Source organism: Plectropomus leopardus, chromosome 1 (assembly GCF_026936395.1).
Source record: "Plectropomus leopardus strain MGB_pleo_1.0 chromosome 1, ASM2693639v1, whole genome shotgun sequence".
Lineage (NCBI taxonomy): Eukaryota > Metazoa > Chordata > Actinopteri > Perciformes > Serranidae > Plectropomus > Plectropomus leopardus.
Genome location: NC_142176.1, coordinates 6,730,351 through 6,753,384, shown reverse-complemented (window position 1 = coordinate 6,753,384; position 23,034 = coordinate 6,730,351). Strand labels below are relative to the sequence as shown.

The 23,034-nt window shown below is 37.8% G+C and overlaps 1 protein-coding gene and 1 long non-coding RNA gene across 3 annotated transcripts in view; one reads left to right on the top strand and one right to left on the bottom strand.

Moving 5' to 3' along the window:
• The window catches only part of LOC148190348 (uncharacterized), a 219,081-nt gene that overhangs the window by 64,980 nt on the left and 131,067 nt on the right, over positions 1–23,034 (bottom strand). The window contains exon 4 of one of the 2 annotated variants that reach the window (XR_015779654.1): positions 14,970–15,160. The exons of the other annotated variant lie outside the window; for it this stretch is intronic. This is a non-coding gene — a long non-coding RNA (uncharacterized LOC148190348). Of the gene's footprint in view, positions 1–14,969; positions 15,161–23,034 lie in introns of those variants that run through there. 2 annotated transcript variants of the gene reach the window in all.
• lrrc4cb (leucine rich repeat containing 4C, genome duplicate b) overlaps positions 1–23,034 on the top strand; it is a 66,827-nt gene that overhangs the window by 4,713 nt on the left and 39,080 nt on the right. The gene's annotated exons all lie outside the window — the stretch shown is intronic.

The following is a 23,034-nucleotide window of genomic DNA, read 5'->3' as shown; positions in this document are numbered from 1 at the left end:
GCTTCTGCCTTTTTATTTTAGTAAATGACAGAATAAGCTCCTCACAAGCTTAAGCTCCTCTTTGTTAATAATGGTGCATGTTAATTACAATCTTAAAAATAAAAGTATACTGCATTGGCTTGTTCCCATAACATAACCCTTCCTCGTAGAACCTTTTATTAACGTTATAAATAAAACAAATTTAGAGGGATCGACCCAGAACCCAACATATAGGGTAAGACCTAGAACCCTCTGTGAAAGGGGAAACCCAGAACCACCTATGTGAGGTACCTAAGAATCCTTCTATGGTGTAACGGTTCCTCCCAGAACCCTCTCTGACGGCTCTGGGACAGTTCTCTCTGACCCACTAAGGGGTGCTCGAAAAATAGCAACTGACTACATTACCCATAGGTCTTTCTGCCACTAACCATGGTTTCAGTTCTTAATGGAACTCTTTGTCTTACAAAGAACCCTTAAATAACCTTTTCTTTAATAAAGGGTTCTTCAGAGGTAAGTTGTTCTGGGTAGAACCTCAGCCCCTGAGGGTTAACCCTTTTTGATCATTTATTTCTAAGAGTGTAGTGTTAAAAATATCAAAAGAATATAAAAAAATATATATATATGTGTGTGTATATATATATATATATATATATATATATATATATATATGTGTGTGTATATATATATATTCCTTTTATGGATACATATCCATTCAGAATATTTGAAACAGTTTCTCATGTTCAGCAGTATCTATACACCGGTGCAGCTGCTCGCTCTCTCTTCAGGGCCATGTCCATCAAAGCGATTTTTTCTGGAGGCCAGTGTATTCTTTAAATGATTTGCAGTGGGAGTGCCGAGCATTTAGGTTGAGCTACAAATGCCAGAGGCACAATGAGCAGTGGTGGATGAAGTACCTGAAAGCCATACTTGAGCAAAGTTTTCATCTTTCTTAACAGAAAATGACTTTGGTAGAAGTTAGGACAGTCATGTCTAAAGTCCAGTCAGGGGGCCATTTGTGGCCCTCAGACAGACTTTGAACCTGCCCTCGGCTTGTTTTTCAAAATATACTATATGATTAAGACAATACTGGGGTATCAAACAAGATGGCATGCACCAAGTAGGAACTATGTAGGCGAAACTAATGTGCTTTCATAAACAGACAGTAAACAAGCAAACAAACAAATCCCCTAACATCAGATATTCCCTGCAAGGTAGCAGACATGGCCACAGCAAAGAAGAATAAGGTCGACAGCCAGGGCAGCCACTTTCAGGAGCTGAAAGTTGAATGTTTTTTCACTTAAAGATAAAGCAGTTGCTTCTGTGTCATTTGTATGTGATTTTTTTTTTAAAAAATATGTTATAAAAGAGATAATTAAGAGATCATTTAAATCGTATGCCCTCACTGTCAATTATTCTCTCTGGTTGAAAAAAATGGTATCTAATATCAATATTCTGCAAGTTGTAATGTCGGAATTAGAAATTCCAATTAAATGATGACAGTAAAGTTCATATACAACAGACTAGGGCCGGGCAGCATCCTGATATGTCGACATGATATGAGACTAGATATAACTGCAGATTTTGGATATTGTAGTCATAAGTGTTGTCTTTTCCTGATTTTTAAGGCTGTAATTTTTTAAAACTTGCATGGCTGTTCTGGATGTTCTTTTATTTGCTTTGACCTACTTAGTCATTGTAATAAAATTACCAAAGATTATTTGTCTAAAATGTGTCTGTGTGAATATTTTGTGAAAGCACCAATAGTCAACTTAACAGTATTATCACAATATCGATATTGAGGTATATAGCCAAAGATGTTGTGATATTTAAATTTCTTCCTATGGCCTAGCACCTCCCTTACAGTGATCCCGCTACTAAATTAAGAAAAGTTCAATATCAAGGTATATGGTAAACAAATAAATAAACAAAAAATCATGATATTTGAATATTCTATGGCCAGCCTTTTTAACTGACCTTTCTTTGCTGAAACTATGAACTGGTGTAGATTTATGCCCATTTTCAAAAGACTTGAGTTTTGATCTGTCAGCAGCAAAATGCTGAATCATTTTCATACAACCAATAATTAATAATCAAACTAACCACCAACAGTTAGCCTTCCAATATCATCTGAATATTTATATTGAGGCATTCGGTCAAAAATATCGTGATATTTGATTTTATTTCCATATCGGCCTGAGCTACAGCAGACCTTTCTTTGCTGAGGTTATGAACTGGTGTACACTTAAGCCCAATTTTGAAAGCCTTGGATTTCGATCTGTTGACAGCCAAAATGCTGATTCATTTTCAAATTATCAACATAACAGTCAACCTAAGCACCAATAGTTAGCCCCACAAGTAATGTCTGCAACAACAAACATTGATCAAAGTGTTTCACAAAGAGTTGAAATCGCTTAAATTAAAACAGTCTTAAATAAGAGAATGTAAGTAAATTTAAAAAGGCATCCAATATCTTCATAACAACGCAAAAATAGAATTGGAATATCGATATCGAGGTGTTTGGTCAAAAATATCATGATATTTCATTTTTTCCAAACCGCCCAGACCTACAGTTGATGTTTCTCTGCTGAAACTATGAACTGGTGTAGATTTATGCTCATTTTAGAAAGCCTTTGGGTTTTGATCTGTCGACAGCAAAAATGCTGATTCATTTTCAAATTACTATCTCCTCCAATGCACTTATGCTTTTTGGCGATTGATGGGGGCAGTCGGTGCTTCTGCGGGATATGCTTTACTATATGGGGGCACTGTTTTGTTGTTTCATCAATTTATATTGTCGTCTTGGCCTTCTGCATACTTCTCTGTGTGATATGAGGATTGGTGTTGGGAGTGGCGATAAATTACAGCTGAGGTTCTGTCTGGATAAAGTGAAAAACAGCACAGTTCCTCCAGGACTGCTGTTTTTATCTTAACTAATACTGAGGCAATGTGTGCATTTTTGTATGTATATGAGCTGTATGTCTCAGCGTGACATAAATAAGCGAGTGGGACACAGTTTGAGATTAGCCTGACTTCCAGTCGGCTCCATTTTGATAGATAGCACTCTGTATCTTTCCAGTGGTACCGCCACAAAACATGTGTTTGTGTCGAGTCGAGAGACAGGCCGATCTGAACGAGTCGAACTGCTCGGGTGTGAAAGAGTCCAATGCATGCCAGGCTGGAGAGACTTAGTATTCACTGTAGCAGCTTAAGTTATGCCTTTGTGCACCAGAAAGGGGATTATTCAGCGAATCCTGCTCTGTGTCATTCACAAGCCTGCATTTCTAAATCAACACATATTAATGTGGTGATGTATGAAGAGGCTGTTTCTGCGTGTGTGTGTGTGCCTGTAGACCCACTGCGCTTCATTACAACTAAGTGTGTCTTATGTAGAGTGACAGCATTGATGCCTGCAAAAAAATCATAACTTATGGCACAAATGTCACCATGACACATTCACTGTTTTGACTGCAGCCGTTGGTGCCTTATTTCACCATCTGTGTTGTGTACGATGTGTCTGTTGTGGCCTGCAGCGGCAACCAGCCATCATCTCCAGTGAAAGCGTCTGATGGAAAGAGTATGCTCGACTACTGGTACCATGTTTCTGCCTCTTCAGCAACCAGACACTTTCTGCAAATGCCATAATGCCCTTTATAGACCCCTCTACAGATTCCCCACAACCTACACATATACAGTTTAGCAGTAATGCTTGGGTCAACATTATTTTCTGTGATTATAGGTATGGCGGTGCTGTGATGTGAGGCGCAGCTGAGTACCGCCCACTGTTCTAAAGAATGCATAATCACAGTAAACAATGTCCTAAAGGCAATTATGGCTTTTATACAACAGTTAAACTGCTTATTTGTACCATTTCAAAAGTTTTATTCAGAGTTAACATGAGTAAAATGGAGATGCATCACAATGTTTGATACGGCTTAAAGAAAAGCACAGAGAGCTTTGCATCATGGGAATTACCTAATTCTGGGAATGTGTAGGGCTGTGTTTTGATAGTTAGTTTCATTTTGCATTTGATCCCGAGCTGATAAAACATTGATTAGACAAGTATTTAATGTTGTTGTTTTTTAATAAGCAGAAACACTTAGGAAAGGTAATTCAGGGTATCATTAAGCTACATCGAAAAATATCCCAGTGAGCGCGGTATTGATTTGCAGGTGAAAAGACGTCCACATCCAGATTAAAGGTGGCGAAATTTACCACCTTAAGCACACAGCTGTTGTTTCACAGCAGGCTGTATTTCAGTGTAAAGCAGCTCTTGACCACCACTTCACATAAAGTCACTGAAATGCTGAGGGAACAATCGCTTTTTTGTGACCCAGACATCTATGAAAACTCCACCAAACATGCCCCAATCTTGATGTCTAGACACATTTTGACCTGCAAAACACCAAATCAACACTTGTATGAAAAAAACATGAGTTGTAATAGTTGTAGCCTTTTGATATTTTTCTCTATTTGTTTTTTGAGGTATTATTTTAAAATCTTATGTTAGTAAAACTTGATAAATGCTAAACCCAAATACACAGGGCTCTTTTCTTATTAAAACAAGATACTGATTTAATCATTAGATTCAATACTAGATTTAGATTATGAAAGTATTTTTGAATCCAAACCTAAGGAATGTACAATAAATAAAGCCTGACGCTATGAATTGCACAGAATGCAGTGGTCACAGTAAATAGAAATTAGGCTAAAAAGTTCATTTATTGCTCTTCTGAGGCAAGTTACTAGCTAAGACCAAGAAGAAAAGGACAGAATGAAATCCTTAGTATAATTTTAAAAAATCTGTCTGTGACATGACTCAGATGCATCAGGTAAAATTGTGTCTCCAAGGCTTCCTTACAGTCAAGAAGGCAGCAAAAATAACAAAAGCATTTTTTTCTTTTAATATGCCTAACTTCAGTGGACAGTAAGATATTAGGTATGGAATTAATTTGTATGTGCTCCGGTTCAAATGAAGACCAAACTTTACAATGGATGTCAGTTTTTGGGCCACAAAAAGCTTGTTTTGATTGTAGAAAATGCCTTTTACTCTGTGCTTTTACTACACAGTTTTGTCGATCACTTCTGTCTGCTACCGTCTAAATGGAGTGAAGAGTCCGAAGCCACTGATGATGCAAAACAGTCAGTAAAAAAGTTTTTCAACAACTGTGAATCACAGCAACCACAAGGGCATACATACATTAGAAAGTGTGGAAACAAAATATTAGGCTTATGGGTCCAGTAGTACATGGGATAAGCTGCAGACAGGTGGGTGGAAATATACATACATGCACACACACAACCACATGCAAGACCACGAATTTGCAAGCATATATTTTGAATTTCAAGCCTTGAGGGGGCTCTTGTTCTTTCATGGAGGATAGCTGCTCCTTCTCTCAGCTGTTAAACTAAAACAAAAAAAAAACTGAATCCCAGAGGGAGAAAGTCTACAGAAATGTCTATAGAAACTTCAAAACTCCTGCAGCATATTTCTGTCTGTATGTTCAATATGTCAATTATTTACCAAAATATAAAACTAGCGCAAGTTTGGAACACACTGACAATATGGATGGACAATGGTAAACCAAAATATTATGCTGCAGGATACACTTCGAAGGTTTCTGTGTACAATTTGATACTTTGTTGTAACCATCAACTGGGGTAGCTGGGATCCATGCTGGAACCGCCACAAATCAAAGCAGCGAGCTACAAACCTTAAAAAAGCTCACTTTCAGCCCTACAGGGAGAGAGTGTTTGGTAAGAAAAAGAAATGTTTCTACTATTGGAGAAGTATTCCTTTTCCTCCTCTGGCCTGTGGTATTACACGAACGGAAACAGAAACTCCTTTTTCACACGAGAGATACATATTTTCAGATAATGCGCACACATATATTGTAGTCATTCTGTGCCTTTGAACAATAAGAATATTAAAGGTCTGCAGCCATGCTAGCAGCTCTTTGAGGCTGTGCTTACAGGCACAGTGGTGCTTTGTGCTTAATGCTAAAGTCAGCACACTAACATCACAATGAGGTGCTCACGCTGATGTTCAGCAGGTACGATGCTTACAAGGATCAGCATCTTAGTTAAGCATGTTGGCATGTTGTTACATCAAGTTTTTTGTGGTTTGACTCCAACTGCTAATTGGGGACCCACAGAGAAAAGAGAATCAAATCTTCACTGCGAAGACCACAGGCAGCTAGTATGTGTAACACAATGAGTCTAAGCCAGAGAAACTCCACTTGCTTTGCCTGGGGGACCATGTTTCCAAAATTACAGGAGGCCAGGGGTCAAAGCCCCACACTTGTTTCTAGGATTTTAGGAGGTTTTGTAGGATTTTTTGACGTTTTTAGGATATTAAGACATTTAGGAGATTTTAGGAGGTTTCAAGGTTTATAGGACATTTCTAGCATTTTAAGGCGTTTCTATGATTTTAGAACATTTCTAGTATTTTTGGGAGGTTTCTAGGATTTTAGAATGTTTCGAAAATGTAGGATCTTTGTGGGATTTTAGGACATTTCCAGGATTTCTGGACATTTCTAAAATTTTAGGACATTTCAAGGATTTTAGGATTTTTCTAGGATTTTAGGGATGTTTCTAGGATTTTCAGACATTTCGGACATTTCTAGGATTTTAGGACAATTCTAGGATTTTAGAAACATGTCTAGGATTTATTTTTTTAAATTTATTTTAAGGATTCTGGGAATATTTCTAAGAATTTGGGATGTTTCCAGTGTTAAAGGACTTTTCTAAGTTTTTAGGATATTTCTAGAATTTTAGGGACATTTCTAGGATTTTCAGACATTTCTAGGATTTTAGGACATTTGTGGAATTTTAGGACATTTCTAGGATTTTAGAAATGTGTCTAGGATTTTAGGTACGTTTAGGGTTAAAGGACTTTTCTAGGATTTAAGGGACGTTTCTAGGGTTAAAGGACTTTTCTAGGAATTTTTCTTGGGTTCTAGGACATTAGGGGCTTAGCTAGGATGTCTGTCAGGGAGTGCAGGGGATCCTCCACTGTCACTTTTTTGATAAACAAGCTCTAATCTGTTGCTGTTTTTTGCACTCTAGAACATTATGTATACTGAAAGTATAAAAACTCCAAGTGTGAATCACTTTTTTTTTCATTTTATTTTCAATTTTAATTATGGATTCAAAAATGGTTGCGGGGCCATTAGTCTACAGCCATGCTACCAGCTCCTTGAGGCTGTACTTACATGCACAGAGGTGCATTGTGCCTAATGCTCATGCTGAGGTTCAGCAGATACATTTCTTACCATGACAAGCAATTTAATTTAACGTGTTGGCATGTCGTTAATTCAAGTATTTGTGGTTTAAATAAATGCTAATTGGAGACCCACAGAGAAAAAAAGAGTCAAACCTTAATACGGCAAAGACCACAGGCAGCTTACATGTGTGACACAGTAACTCTATACTGCAAGCCGCCCACCAACACGTTTGCACAGCACCTTCAAACCACAACTACACATCAGAGTCCAACCTAGACCAACGAGAGCCATATTCTGCCATTTGATGTGTCAAGTTCAAACGTAGTGTAGGTGAAAGCAAGCCCTTGGAAGGGCTTTGCCTCAAAGCCCGGGCAAATCTCATTGTCTGCTTATCAGCCTCAAATTTACTCCGCCTTACTGAGATATTCCCTTAGAGAATTAGGGATAATAGCTGAAGTGATGACTGTCATGATGAGTCTCTATCTCTCTCATGTTCAATGCTCCCCTCCTCTTTCTATCCCCCTCTCTCTAACTTTCCCCTATTTATCTAATTCCCCACATATTAATATGCATTTTATCTCCTGCCAGTTCATTTAGCTCAGATGTCTTTGATGAGAATATCTTAACGTTACTTAGAGCCATGCATGCATGGACTTTCATGTTGCATCTCACTAGGAACAGAGAGCGATTCATGATACAATGAACGAAGTTACCAAATCAGTGTAAGAATGAAATGAATATCTAGTTCATTAATGCTTTGGCAAACAGCTTAGATTCTAGTTGCTGGAATACATTAGATTGGCTTAATTGGCAAAGATGAAACCCCAGTAACTGGCGCCAAGTCAAACACTACTAAACCGAGAAGGGAATCTTGTAAGGCTGACAAGATTGCCTCTTTAGTGTGTGGCTCAGAGTCGCCTCTGCTACATTTTTCCCCCTTTTATGACAACACTTTTCTTCAACCACAGTGTTTTCTGGCCTTGAACAAGACTGTTCGAACATCTTGTTCCCTTGTTGCCATGTACTAATACATTATTGGTGAACCTCATTGTTTGCCACAGAAGCATTTTGTCCTTCAAATTCAAAAGGAAAGAAAGAGAAAGGCTCTTACGATGCCATTCTTTGTGTCTTATATCCTCAATAATAACACAAAGTCCCTTTCATTTGTTGTGAAATGTATTAAGCCTTGGCTAAGCAGCTGGTGCACTTAAAGGACAGTTGCAACACAATTTGCTCTATTACTCATTGCGTGTAGAGAAAGATGTCCCAGTCACATTTTTTTTGCAGCTAATTGACCAATCTTAAGTCCCACTCCCCCATAAGTCCTGTTTCCAAACACTTCCGGTATAGTGCCTTTAGGACTGTAAGTAATCCCTTTGTATATATACCTAGAAACTCGATCCATTTAGCATTTCCACTGCAGACTGTACTCCTAAATGCTCCATCCAGTAAGCTTGAGTGTTATCATTATTACAGTACCCAGGGTATTTAGAAATCCTAACAGTGTGATTTTCAAAAATACAGACCCTCATCTTTTCATTAACTTTAAACTGGACAGGCTGTAATGAAGATGTTTTGCATGTGCATCATGTGCCACAGTGTGATGCAACAGGCAGCTGAGCTGATTGCGAGTGATGAAGAGAACATTACAAGAGCGTAAACAGCCGGACAACAACCGTGTCATGCCCACAAAAGTACAGACAGCAGAGAGGCAGCCGGGAAAAAAGCTTCTTTTAACATCTATTAAGGGGTTACTTTGTCCAAAACAGAGTTGGTGATTGTTAAAACAGTGGAATAAATTGAGTAGACTGAAAATGGCAAGACAGCCTGAGGAATGTATCAAACTCGCTGGTCGGCAGGGTATGAAGGCATGAAAAAACGCCCAAGCCTACAATCTAGCTTTTTTTTTTTTATTGGCAAAACTGAGGAACGCACCTGGTTTGTCATCCACGTAATTGGATATATAGCTGTTGAAATTCTTATATATATCACCACTAACGTGGATGTTAATCAAGAGAAACCATAAAAACAAATGGAATGTTCATAGTGGTCATACTGATATTTAAGGTGCGTCACTTGATTCTTGTCGTCAGCTCATGCACTGAGTAACAAAACTAGTTACATTACAAGTAATGTTCCACCTTAAGAGTTGCCAGCAGTCGGTCGAGTGAATTAAAACACTTTTTCTCTGTCCCCAGCTGCTGCTTAGAGGCTTCAAAATATCCTTTCATTTTATAGTTAACTAATGTATAAAAAAAAAGTTGTCATGGTATGAACAGTGGTTACATAAATCTTCAAAACCAGCCACGACTTAGCCTTGAGGAAGAATTACGGTTCTCTACTGACCAATCAACAGACTGCAGTGTTTCTAGCTCCACCTTTTAGTACTGGATATGTGTGCTGGATAAGGAATCATTCTAATGTTATTATCCAAAACTTTCTGTAATAGAAACAGTAAAAAATATAACCTGAACTGAACTAAACTGAACCCGACTGCTTGGTGGAAATGAGACTTTGGTCACTTTTGCTCAATCAGACAGGCTTGATGAAACAAAACATGATGACGCCGGTTCTACTTAACCGGGTGCTGCAGTGTTTATTAGATCATTTTCGGGGCGTCAGACAATACAGTTTTAAGAAGCAGACAGCAAGGACAGTATGCGACGAAAGGATATTCTCAATTAGAAATTTCATGAACAAGGCAAAATGACGAGAATGGAGAAGCCGAAGATGAAAAGACCATCAGTCGACATAGCTCCTGCACTGTCGGGTATGTGTCCCCATTTTACCCTGCTGGGGACCTGGAAAGTACTGCATGCATGTATTAATGACTACAGACCTGACCTAATGTTAGTCTCTCTGTAATATAGAAAGTTACTTCGGAGTGGCATGGAGTTGTTCAAAGATTATATAACAAAAGAGACACTAGCTTTGATATGTCTTGTTAACGACAAGTCATCTAATCTTAAAAATGTCTGCTACCAACCTATCGGTGCTTTTCCAGACCTCTTTAACATTTCCACAGAAGTAAGGAGTGAGCAAAGCTGGCTGATGTTTGATCTAACTTTAGGCTTTTAATGTAGCTTTATGTCAATTAAGTTGTATGCTGGCATTTTCCTAGGTTAACTTAAATTGTGACTATATACAATGTCCATGAACACTGTACCAGTCCCCTCGTCACATCTTTTAACCATCTCCAAATTATGGTTTTCTTTATAACACATACACGTCTATAGCTCATAGAAAGTCTAAGTTTTCCTGGGTCCAGACCTTTGAATCCACCAGCTCCATCAAGTTCTCACTGATATCGGGCTTAGCAATATGAAACAGCAAATTCTCTGTTAAAATAAAACTAATGAGCGCCACGCGGGACTCGATTAGCCAATCAGCGCCATGAGCGAGACTAATACCGTTGTCAAGGTATTGTCCAGCATTGTCAAGGTGGGCCCCAGAACCAATGAGGAGTAAAAACAACAATGGTGAGTGCTGCAGACAAGAAAGATGCTGCTGTCGAGGCTGTTCTCGATTGACACATCCTCTCAATATTGCCTGTAATCTGTGTTGGCACAAAACCAGTATGTTGGTATGGCTACACATCAGTATGGACTAATACTTAAATGACGTTAGATTCAGGCGGATACATTGGTCTCGAGCAATTTATTACAGGGAAAATCAAATCCTCATCCCTTGTGGAAATCAGTCGGAGTGAAGGCACTGACAGACTAAAGATGGAAATCTAACTAAATGAAAATGTCCTACATCAAGCAGTCTCTAAGTATATTAGAAAAGGGGAAAGTTGACAGAGGTTCTGTATTGTTCAGAGCTTGTTCAACTATAACTAGAACACAGAGTGAAAAGGGGTGGGAGTCAGAACGGGCTAATTCCAGTCCTCATATTGACTTTATGTTGATAACATATTATTTATCACAGTTACCAAACTTTAAGAATTTTTCAGGCACTTTGTAGCTGCCATAGCAGCCGCAGGTTAGACTCCAAACTCGGCCCTTTGCTGCATGTCAACCCCCCTCTCTCTCTCTTTCCCTTTTTTTACACTAAAGCTGCCCTATTAAATACAGTCTAAAAAATAAATTAATTAATCTCTGGATCAGCCAATCAGCCAATCCATAGGATTAGGATCATAAAAGACATAACAAGACATGCTGTCTCAATACTGACTAAAGTGTGCTCATTACAGACTGGAAATATCCCTTAAATTAGACAATTGGACCAAAATTTTGCAGATATTATTTTAAGAGTGGAAATATTTTATATTATTATACATCTGTAGGTTATCCAGAATAGGCAGAAAGCTCTTTATGGAAAGAAACATTGCTGTTTGATTTTTATTTATTTTTTAATGGGATTTGTCAATGCTTCGAAAACAGGAGAAATCTCAGACACGAATGTCCCCAAACCTCAGCACATTCCGTGTATCCAAACCTGTGCATAGCCCTAAAATACTTAAGTAAAAATAAATAAAGAAATTATGAAAGAAATTAAATAAAACATGCTTAATGAGATTTCTTCATCAATAATTAAAGAATCCTTTATGACAGCATTCAGCGGATTAACCAGTAATAATAATCATTAGCTGCAGAACTAGTTTTTAAGCTCCTTAATCATCAAAAGAGGCAAAAACTTCTTAATTGCCTGTTACACCTGAAGCTCAGTAAGCATTGTGCACTTCCTTGGAATGTCTTTTCAAATACACAGCTGAAGCTAAATTTTGCAAGCTTGTCTAACTAGCACCTGCTGCTCGGACTTTAATTATCCAGGCAGGGAATACGGACACAAACTGAGGGGGAGTCACAGGTCTTTATCTCATTCACACCTTGGTAATGAAAATGACTAAAAATAATGGCCAGGTAATAATATTAGAGCACTGTCTGACTAACCAACCTACCACTTGTGGTGCAGCGTCTTTAATTGGCAGCTCCTGTCGCCTGATTGGATAAGGATGCATCGCTGTCCTGGATACACAAATACACACATTGTTTCTGTGTCCAGTCAGAATACTGAATTGGTCTTTTATTCACTTTTCTTTCCGCACTGACAGAGTAAGAACAAGAGTGCATGCAGGTCAGACAAAGTAGGTGTCATTATACCTGATCCCGAGAATAAAATCTGACCTCGCTTTTTGGTGAAAACTTTGTCTCTCTTAAATGTCAACTTTCCAGGCGCAGAAGGGAAAAGAGCCTTGTTTTTAGCTTGACGACCATGTATTGTTGTGTTAATATAATGGCTTTGAAAGAGTTTATCCCAACCCAAAGAGCCTCAACGGACACATTGTAGGCATTCTGTGCGTTTGAACACGAACATGATTTAGAGTCTACAGCCATTGCAGCTCTGTGAGGCCGTACTTATCGGACACAGTGGTGCTTTGTACTAAATGCTAAAGTCAGCAGTCTAACATGCTCATAATAGCAATGCACATGCTGATGTTTGGCAGACACAATGCTTACTTTGCTCAACATTAAAGTTTAATGTGTTAACATGGTAACATTTGCTAATTGGCACTAAACACAAAGTACAGCTGAAGCTGATGGTTTTGGAGATTTGCAGGTGGAGTATTTGGTCATAAGCTACATAATTGGACAAATTAAAATTCTGGCACTATGAAAACCTAAAGGAAACAGAGTCTGTGTTTCCTCTATACCAGGGGTAGGCAACCTGAGGCTCTAGAGCCACATGTGGCTCTTTTGCCCCTCTCCGGTGGCTCCTGTGTCTCTGACTAAAAATTATATGGAAATGAATTGCGATTATTTTTTAAAGATTTTCATTCAATTTTTCAATTGCAAAAATATGTAGCCTGTACACAGAATATGAAAATGTATTTCATTAACTAAAATATGGATCGTATTTCTGTGGCCTTGGTGCCTTTTCTGCTAAATATTGCCAAATTTCAAAAATGGTGGGCGGTCCTGGATCAAAAAGGCCTAACTAGCCAAATTCCAAATCCAAGACAGGAGAAGTCTCAGAGGAAAATGGAGAATAATAATAATAATAATAATAATAATAATAATAATAATAATAATAATAATAATAATAATAATAATAATAATAACAGTGCATGGATAGATGTTTTAATTTTTACCACCAACACTGCAAAATTAATGTAACCAAAAATAATAAATAGTGGTAAAACACATTAATGAATGCTCATGTAGACCCATTAATAATATTGATAGGCTAGTTTGACTATATGTGTTGTGTTACCTGCGGCTCCAGACACTTTTTTTTTTTTTTTTGTTTTTGGCCAGAAATGGCTCTTTTGATAGTAAAGGTTGCTGACCCCTGCTCTATGCATTCAGCTCTTCGCCCATGGCAATTAAGAGCTCTGCTGTTACTAAAATTTCACATGATCATCAATAGCCTCTGCTTTCAGGATTCAGTAGAGGTGGGGCCAAGCTCCTCAACACAAACATACAGAGCAGAGCAGAGCAGAGCAGAGGACAACAGGAAACTGGAATCGCATTATGATATAAATGTTTTTCTTTCTTATTATTTTTTTTTTATATGTTACTAATAACCCCATGTGCATAGACTAATTCTGGTACAATTCACATGTTGAGTTCCACACTAATCCTGTTTTAATGTTTCAGGCATCCAGGTTTTCCTACACATTTGGTTATTTGTGGCCGGCCGCCACAATTAAAAATTCGCCACAACAAATAGATTTTTGGAGCCAGACTGTTAATTAGGAATAGTGGCGCAAGTTTGTTACATCGGGCCCCAGTTCAAGATATTATGATGGTCCCTACTGACAGACTTTGCACCTATCTTAGCTACCATTTATCACAATATCATATAATGAAATAAAGACCTGACATTAAACAATATAACATAGGCCTACATACCACTCAACAATCATCACAGCATATCTATTATTAAAATACCAAAGACAATAAAAAACAATTTCTATTTTTGATAGTTTATGTATAATTTTATTATCAACTGCTACTACTGATTTTACCAAAAAAAGAAGAAAAATAGTTGGGGTTTGCATTTTGATAAAATAAACCAAATAACAGCATTTTTAATTTAACATAAGTTCTTATTTGAACGCAGGAGTGTTTCTGGGGTGGAAATCTGAATCACTCACAAGCATCCCCTTTCCACTCAACAACTGATGAGCCCCAGTGAAGCTGCACTGCCTGCACTGTCTATATTTATGCCCTGATTAGGAGCGTTATTGGAATATATATATATATATAGCCTTTAGTTTATCATTGCACACTTGGGGCAGAGATGGCGTAGCAGGAAATCAGGCACATTGAAAGTGAACCTCATTCTGCTGGGTCTAAAACTTTGCTTTGTATCTCATCCATTGATCTGATCTGATCTGATCAGCTGTGAACGGATCTATAGATCAATAGTCCAACCCAAGAGTTACAAACTGCTGCAGAGGAAAAAGAGAGCTCTGCCTGCTGTGCTGCATTCAAGGAAAAAACAAATCCAGCATATTGAGGCATCACCAATTATATTCAAAGGGTTTCATATTGATAGGCCTCTACATCTTTATACGTTTTATAGGCTATGCAATGCTGACAAAAAATATGCATTATGTTACTGTGAGCTTTGATTGGGGGGAAAACACATTTGGTTTTGTTTGGTATAAACAATTTTTTTTTTTTTTTTAATCATTATTAACAGTTAATGTTACCAACAGTCACTGAATGAAAATGATTACAATTTGCAACCCTGTTAAAACAGATCAGTAATGCTGTTTTGCCCTCATTGTTCTCCGTGTAACGTATGTGTATATTGTGGAGTGAGAACTAACCCTTTAAAAAAAGCCCTTAAAATGTTACATTTGTCAGCAACCAGTCAAATGGTAACTGAGGAAGCAATTTGGCCTTGTGTGCTCTGATTAATTTGGCATACCGTGAACACACCAGTCATAATTTTATTTTAATGGAAACTCAACTCCTGGCTTTTTCTCCTGATGTTCTTCACCACTGTTTTGGAAAAAGGAAATAATGGAAGTAACAGGTGAACCAGCTTTAAAAGTGACAATTTTCTTTTCAAATAAGTGCTGCACAGTGAATCTAATTTATGGTGATGTGAAGAGTGGTTCGTGTGGATTTTGAAAAAGTAACCGAAAAGTCTAATGATCAACCATACCACGAGCAAGACTAAAAATGTACACCTCCCTTCATTCTTTGTGGTTTTGTTCGAAGTGCTAATTAGAAACCCACTGAGAGCGACGAAAAAAGAATCAAATCTTTATACTGCAAAGGCTATAAGCAACTTACATGTGCAACACGATGATCTATACCATAAGCCTCCCACCAACTAATGACACCACCTGCTTATGTAGCTTCAAAACACAACTACACAGCGGAGGTCCAGCCTACACTACAGACAGCCATATGAGTATTCTGCCATTTCGTGCATGCAAGTTCAAACCTCGTGTAGGTGAAAGCGAGCCCTTGGAAATTTTTTCAAGCAGTGAAAAGAGAAGAGCCTTGTTTTTCTGCCTGACGGCCATGTGTTGTTGTGTCAGTATAATAGATTTTAAAAAAGCTTTTGTAATAGAAGAAGTTTATCCCAACCCAAAGAGGAGCATGTGCGTTCTGAAATACATCAACAGGAAGTTTTCAAGATGCATTCTCAAAACATCACATCACAACAAGGGCTGCAACTAAATTATTTTCATTATTAATTTGAAGATGGATGAATCATTTAGTCTCATTTTCTGAAGGCCAAAGTGATGTCTTCAAACTAACTCCCAAAACCCCAAATTTCCTGTTTCCTGCTAAATGGGACAAAAAAAACCATCTAATCTTCTCATTTAAGAGGTTGAAACCATAAAATGTTTGGCATTTCAACATATTCTCACTCCCAATTCATCCACGCCAGGGGCCCTAAACATCAAAACACGCTACATACCCCCCAGTGTCAGTTTTTGACACTTAGGGACGGCTTGTGAATTTACGCTGATTACATGCATTGTGTCTTTTTATAATAAACTTTCCTTCTTAGAGAAAATGTACAGCTTCTGCTCCTTAAATTCATACAGAAATTCATACAATTAACTTAGAGCAAAGGTAAAAAACTTTGAGTTAAGGTTTACTTCCTTAGGCTGAGGCAACAAACATGCGTGGTTAGGTTGAGTGCTGCCACTTCAAAGTTGGAGATTCAGATCATCAGTCGGAGACCCCTTGACTGAGATTGTTTAAAATCAAGCAGTCCTTTATTTTTTGCTAGTCACTTTACTCCTGGGGTCGTCTTGGTCTCTAGATTTTGCTGCAGAGTGAATGCTCTTAACTTTAATGCTACCCTTTGGTACTGATGGCTCGGGATCTCTTAAAAAATCCCTGCTGCAGTCACGACGGAGTGGAACAAGAGAGGAGACACTTTTTTTCATTAATTTTTCATTTTTTTATTCAACTGCCAAAAGAAAATTGGAACAATTACTAATTTCAGTCATTCTTAAAGCAAAAGTGTAAAACAATCTCTGGTTTCAGTGTCCTAAATGTTCGCATATTATTCTTTTTCTTATATAGTTGAAAATTAACAAATCACAATGTTCTGATATCATTAAAATAAAATCATTTACCAGTTAATTACTAATTATTTCTTTTTTTAATGACTGTATTGCAGCCCTTAAAAGTATTGCTGTGCGATTGACATCTCATGTCATTAAAACTATGACTTGAGCATGACAAGCATTCATGACTCTCTTCAGTTCATTGCCCAACAGTATCCCCCAGTCGTGTTTTCTCATTCTTGGGTAGTGATGACATGTAGACTCTGTATCATGAGTCATTTAATATACTGTAGAGCAGCTAGGCTAAGGGGCATATGGCCATGCTGGCGCAGAGCCATGCGGCTTAAGGCGGGGTAAACGGATGGGCAGAGACTGTTGGTGCATTCGCTGCTCCGCTCCGCATCATGTTTCCCTGTTGTTTCTACACTGAGCATACTGTTTATCCAACAGCAGTAAATAAAACATTACAATCAGATTTTTTTTGCTCCATGTTAGAGAAAGTTCTGGGGAATTAGGACTGTCACGATGTAAATACCGTTTGTCTGTGCATGAAGATCAGAGCGAGTGCAGAAGAGAGGCAGAAGGAGACGGCGTACGCTCGTGAAAATATCCTTGGCGACGAAAGACGCCGTATTCACACATTATTCACGGACAGTTTGTACTAACACTAACATTCTGCTAAGGCTATGATCAGCTGTGATTGGCTAAATGCATCAGAGGAAATGCTGCTGCAGAGCTAGAGAGCTGACGACGGACTCTGTGTGTCGACTGTTGATTATGGGGAGAGCCTGTGGTTCCATCTATTTCATATTCATGAGCCAAATGGTTCGTGTTGTATTATTCATGAACAAATTAGACGTTCAAAACACCAGTGTGAGCAAGGCCGTATGCGGAAAGCATATAGGGACTCATAAACCTAACTTTCACTTAAAAGTCATCCACCTTTTCCTGTCCCGATGCTCACATTTTGTTTTGCTTTTTTCCGTCACTGATCCTGATGCTATGTATAAATGAGCCGCTGAAGCTAAATATATCCCACTTTGTTTTGTACACAATTCAGGGCTGCTGTCCTTAAAGCAGTATCCAGCATCTACAAGCAGTGGTGAAGCGAAGACGGTCTTTAAAAAAAAAAAAAATCCTGTTTACTGTACCAGAGGTTGAGAGCCGACTGGCTTGTAAGAGACCGGCTTTGTTCTGGCTCTCTGATCAGCTGGCTTGCTAGCAGTCGGGACGGAGCAACAGAAGTGTGTCCAATCAAGCTGAGCCCTGTTTTAAAAAGGCCCTGCAGTCCTTGGGCAGAGGCCGCGTTTATGACCCAAAATCGAGGAGACGAGCCTGGCCCTCTCCCAAGCCCTCAAGCTCATATATTCTGTTTGAGCGTATCCAGAGGAGAGTGCAGCACTGCAAGGAGGCCCCACGAGACACCTGTACATGTGTAACTGACTGTGTGTGTGTGTGTGAGAGAGAGAGTGTGTGTGTGTAAGGAGGAGTGTGTGTGTGTGTGTGTGTGTGTGTGTGTGTGTGTGTGTGTGTGTGTGTGTGTGTGTGTGTGTGTGAGTAAACAGTGTGTAGGATGACAGAAAACCTTGTTAACCTTCAAACCTGCCATGCTTTTTTTAAAGTGTAGACATGGGTGGAGAGAAATCGCAATAACAGTGAAATCATATTAGACACAGAGTGTAAATAGTATCACAGCTTAAGAAATAATCTATAAGGTCAATAGATGAAAAAAAATTGTGCATCCTATGTGTCCCTTAAAAAAAAAATAGAAAACTGTCACTGCCGTCCGTTATAAATACAGTCTGCTCAGTGCTGATAGAAATTAACAATCAAATCTGAAAGCACTTCATTTACATTAGCTAAATGAGAATGTACTGTATTTTTGTGATTACAATGAGGATGGACAATTACTGTAATGGTGTGGATTGAAACACATTAGGTGATCAGAGTGTTTTACACCACTGTGGGTCTTATCTATTCTGGAGTTGATCCCCAAACTGAAGGTCACAATCACAATTCAATGACTTTGTGTGTCTGAAATCTATATGAATAGACTGGGGATGCAGGGATTATGAAATTCTGGGCCTATAACGATGTTTAAAATAACAGTTGGGCCAGTAGGTGATACAGATGGGTTTTTTGTTGCTGTTTACTTTGTTTTTGTTGCTACTTATTTTCTTTTAAGTGCCAAGTAAACAAAATAAATCTTCATTATTAAAAATAATCTTACAATTTATGATACATTTGAAAGAACCTTCTTTCATGATCAACTCTTTCTTTAACAATTACTGTTTAAAGTCTTTCTGCTACATGCTGTATATATCATAATGCCCTTTCTAACACCAACAAATATTTCCTTCAAATAACAGTTTCTCCCTAAAACCTACATTTTACAAGACTGAACACATCATTGAATAATTGACCTTTTCCCAATACCCATTTTTACTGAATACAGCTTGAATGCATCATAATGTAACTCAATGCAACCTCAGTTATTTCAGCCCCTTCTCACTCTGAAGTCATCAAATACTGCCGCTTGCTTAGTTATTTCTGAGACAAACGCCAAAAGCCACCTTTCATGGTGGTAAGATACACCTCTAGGTGGCGTCCATTAATTATGCAGCCAGAAAGAAAACTGTCACAGCAGGATTATACCCCACTCGGCAGCATCAGTTTTAAAAAAACTGCCTGTAAAGATGTAATTTAAGGAGCTAGAAAGTCCCAATAGGGCACGCTGGAGGGGTGGTGGATGCAGCCAGCTATTCATTGCCCATATGAATATTGGGCCAAATAATTTTTGTTGTTTTATTATTTTAGCTTAACACATTCTTTTGCTACCAAAACATAACCACGTGCTTTTTTGTGTAATGAAAAAACGCAATTATGAGGTGTTTTACAGACATATTTTTATTTTGAAAAAGACTATGCATCTAATGAGCACAAACTGTTCGTTTTCTGTGAAAATGGAAGCATATTTTAAAAAGACACAACACATTTAACTGGCATAAATTTACAACAAACACAGGATACCTAGAGCGGAATATGTAGATGTGAATGGCATCAAACAAGCACGGATATTTGACGACTTCGGATGAGATTGTGTCGGTTAGTCACTGGCTGCTAATAGCTATTGTTAACTAGCTCTCCCTCCGCCAGTTTTAACATGGATTTGTTGTTCACAATGCAGCATTATCAGTTAAACAATAGGGTGCATACATTTTTTGTTTTCTGCATCTGTTTGTCTCAAAGGCATCCAAGCGAAGATCTCTCTGCATCCCAAACATGTTTTTTACTGTACTCAGGATGACATGTCGCTTATACTCTTGAGCCCTACTTTTTTGCCTTTGCAAAATTGATGTGACACAACAGAAAAAGATCGGCCACTGCCATCCGTGAATGTAATCTTACTTGCTAACGGGCAGATAACAGTCAACTAGGTGAATATCGATACCAATGCGCAGCCAATCAATCAATGTATCCTCAGAACAGACACCATGCTTCGACATGCATCATCCATCTTTTCAATTCTTCAACACTCTCCTCTTCAAACACGAACAAAGGCCCGACAGGAAGTCATTGCACGGCCACTTCAACTGTTTTTCTGTCCGTGTTGTTGTACTGTAATGGTTTGTTTTCCTCAGAGTGGAACCATGCCAGCATGGCCCACAATTTTGCCTCGCTCACGGTGATCAATAGGCATTAGCTTGAGACAAGTGTTTTGTCAAGTGGGTTGTTCATTGAATGATTGGCAGCTCTCTGCTTCACTCAGACATGAACATGAAACCTTCTTACCCCTCATGAGCAAACGCACTTCTCAACCTGAATGAATGAACATGCCACTCACCGGGCTCTCATTGCTCTGTGCTTATGATTTTCAGATTTCAAAAAAGTAAAAGCTGCAGCTTGTTAGTGCTCTGAAATTACCCATCAAATCCAGTTTGTGCACCAGTTTGAGGTTGACAAAAGGCCCCGTCGTCACGTCACTGCAACAGGGTTGTGGATTTGCACCTTGACCCCTGTTTTTACTGTTTTTAAGTTTGCATTTTGTCATTGCGTTCACCCAGGTTTCTTCCCAAAACAAAAATAAAACAGGAACACTCCCTGAACTGCAGTTTGCAGCATGGTGCTGGTTCCCTGAACAGCCTTTGCTCTTAAATAGTTAAAGGGGAACACCTCTTAAATTATGAATTCCTATGTTATTTTCATTGCCTAGGAAAATTCAATCAATATTTGTGAACATCAGTTACTCCCTTTCATAGCCAGAAACAAGAGAGGAAAGTCTCAAACTTGTGACGTCATAGGATAAAGTCTGGAGCTGCGCCACAGACAATGAATGGGAGCCTGATTTTGTGGACCCACAGTGTTTGTCATCTTTCTTTTGTGCCCAAATGAGCTTCATTCTTAAACAGAAAATGTACGTACATGGACCGATTCACAATGTTTGTTTACAGCAACTAACCCCTGTGTCATGCACATACGATGAAACAGTGCTGTGTTGAAGAACAGCTGAGATATCACAGCCTTTCACACACCGTTGAATGAACACTGTAATGACACTAATTAATACATTTATATCAACATATGGCAGTAAAATGTTGAACGTTGAAAAATATAACTAAGTTTAATACCAAATATTCAGGTAGAATTATTCAAAGTTTGTTCCACATATTTGGACTCCTATTCTATATATAATTAAGTTTATTACCATAAATTTGAGGTTCATTCTATTCAAACTTTGATTTTATGTATTCAAGTTTAATTCCATACATTCAGGGTTCATTGTTGAATCCCTTATTTTTTCACTATGTTATTTCAAATTGTACGTCTCATTAATCTAAAATGCATGCACTGTATCTGACAGTCTGACATGATGATATTACCTAAAAACAAAAACTTATTGCTTTGAAAAATATAGGTAAATATAACTATTAATCTTATTTAATGTTTATATCTATTTGTTACATTTACTTAAACATTATTATTGTCAAGTTGTTGCAATTTAAAAATGACAAATTTAATTACATCAGTCTTTTTTTAAGTATAAACTAAGTTTACTGCACTATATATCTGTATTCTGTTGGTTGCAAACTAGTCAGTCATATTTGTATATTCTTAAAGATATTAAGAAAAGAGAACTTCAAAACAGTACAGATCACCTAACTTCAGCAATGGTAAAATCGTCTCTTAAGCCAGAATTTCTTAGTTTACTAAAGCTGCTAACACTAAGAAAAAACAAGGTAATTTCACTTGTCAATTTTTAAGTTGCAATAACTTCACAAAATTATATAAAATAAAGAGAAATTAGGATTTTTAGTTATATTTACTTCCATTTTTCAAGATAATTGGTTTCCAAGATTCTTTTAAGTGAGATCAACTTGTCAGATTTTACAGTGCGTTTGATGCTTTTAGATTTCATTAATAACAACACTTAAAAAAACTTTAGTTTGGAGACCTAATTTACCCATTAGGCCACATCCATCCATTCATAAATTATCTGTAATGGATGGATGGACTAAAGAAAAACTTAAGTAAATGACAACCTGAGTTTACCTAAAACTAGCAGATAGTCGAATTGGCAGTGATGTCGCTGTTGGAGAGCGGTTGATTTGGTCTTTCTGAAGCAACACAGTACATAAAATAAGCACAACAGAAATATCAGATAGGTCAGACCGCCGGTGTTCAACTATATATCTTTAAATGCTACAATTACAGCCAAAAATGACTATTCAACACATCCCCGAAATTTAAATAATTTTTTTCCAGTTAATTGTCTTTGGAGCAGCTCCAGACTTCATTCCTGATGAAATCACAAATTTTAGTTTTAGCACATTGTTTTTTGGATTCGTGGGAAAGAGTTGTTCATGTTTACTAATATTTTTGGAATTATACATAGGAATAATATAAATTTTGAAAATAGCTGTACTTGCCCTTTGAGATAAATTGAAGCAGGAATTTCAGCACTGGGATTTCTTAAGTTTCTCTCTTCTCTAAATTTAATAGTGTCTCAAGGAGTTTATGACTTTCAAGAGTGGGGTCAGCATTTGATCAATTTTATCGAATCTGAATCCACAAAATGTAGCTATTACCTGGATTTGAGATGAGAGCAGCAGAGGGCAGAAATTGCTGATTAAATATGTATTTGACATGTTAATATAACAAGTGCAGATCCTTAAAAATTTGATGTGATGTTTCGAAAAGTTTATATTGGAGATTTTCCAGAAACTGGCACGACACAAGCAGCTGGATTATTCCTCTTAGAGTCTCTTGTTTCTTGTTGAACTAAAAAACACAAATTCCACTTGTGGACAGTGTGATTTTTTTTGCCCTTACACAGCACAG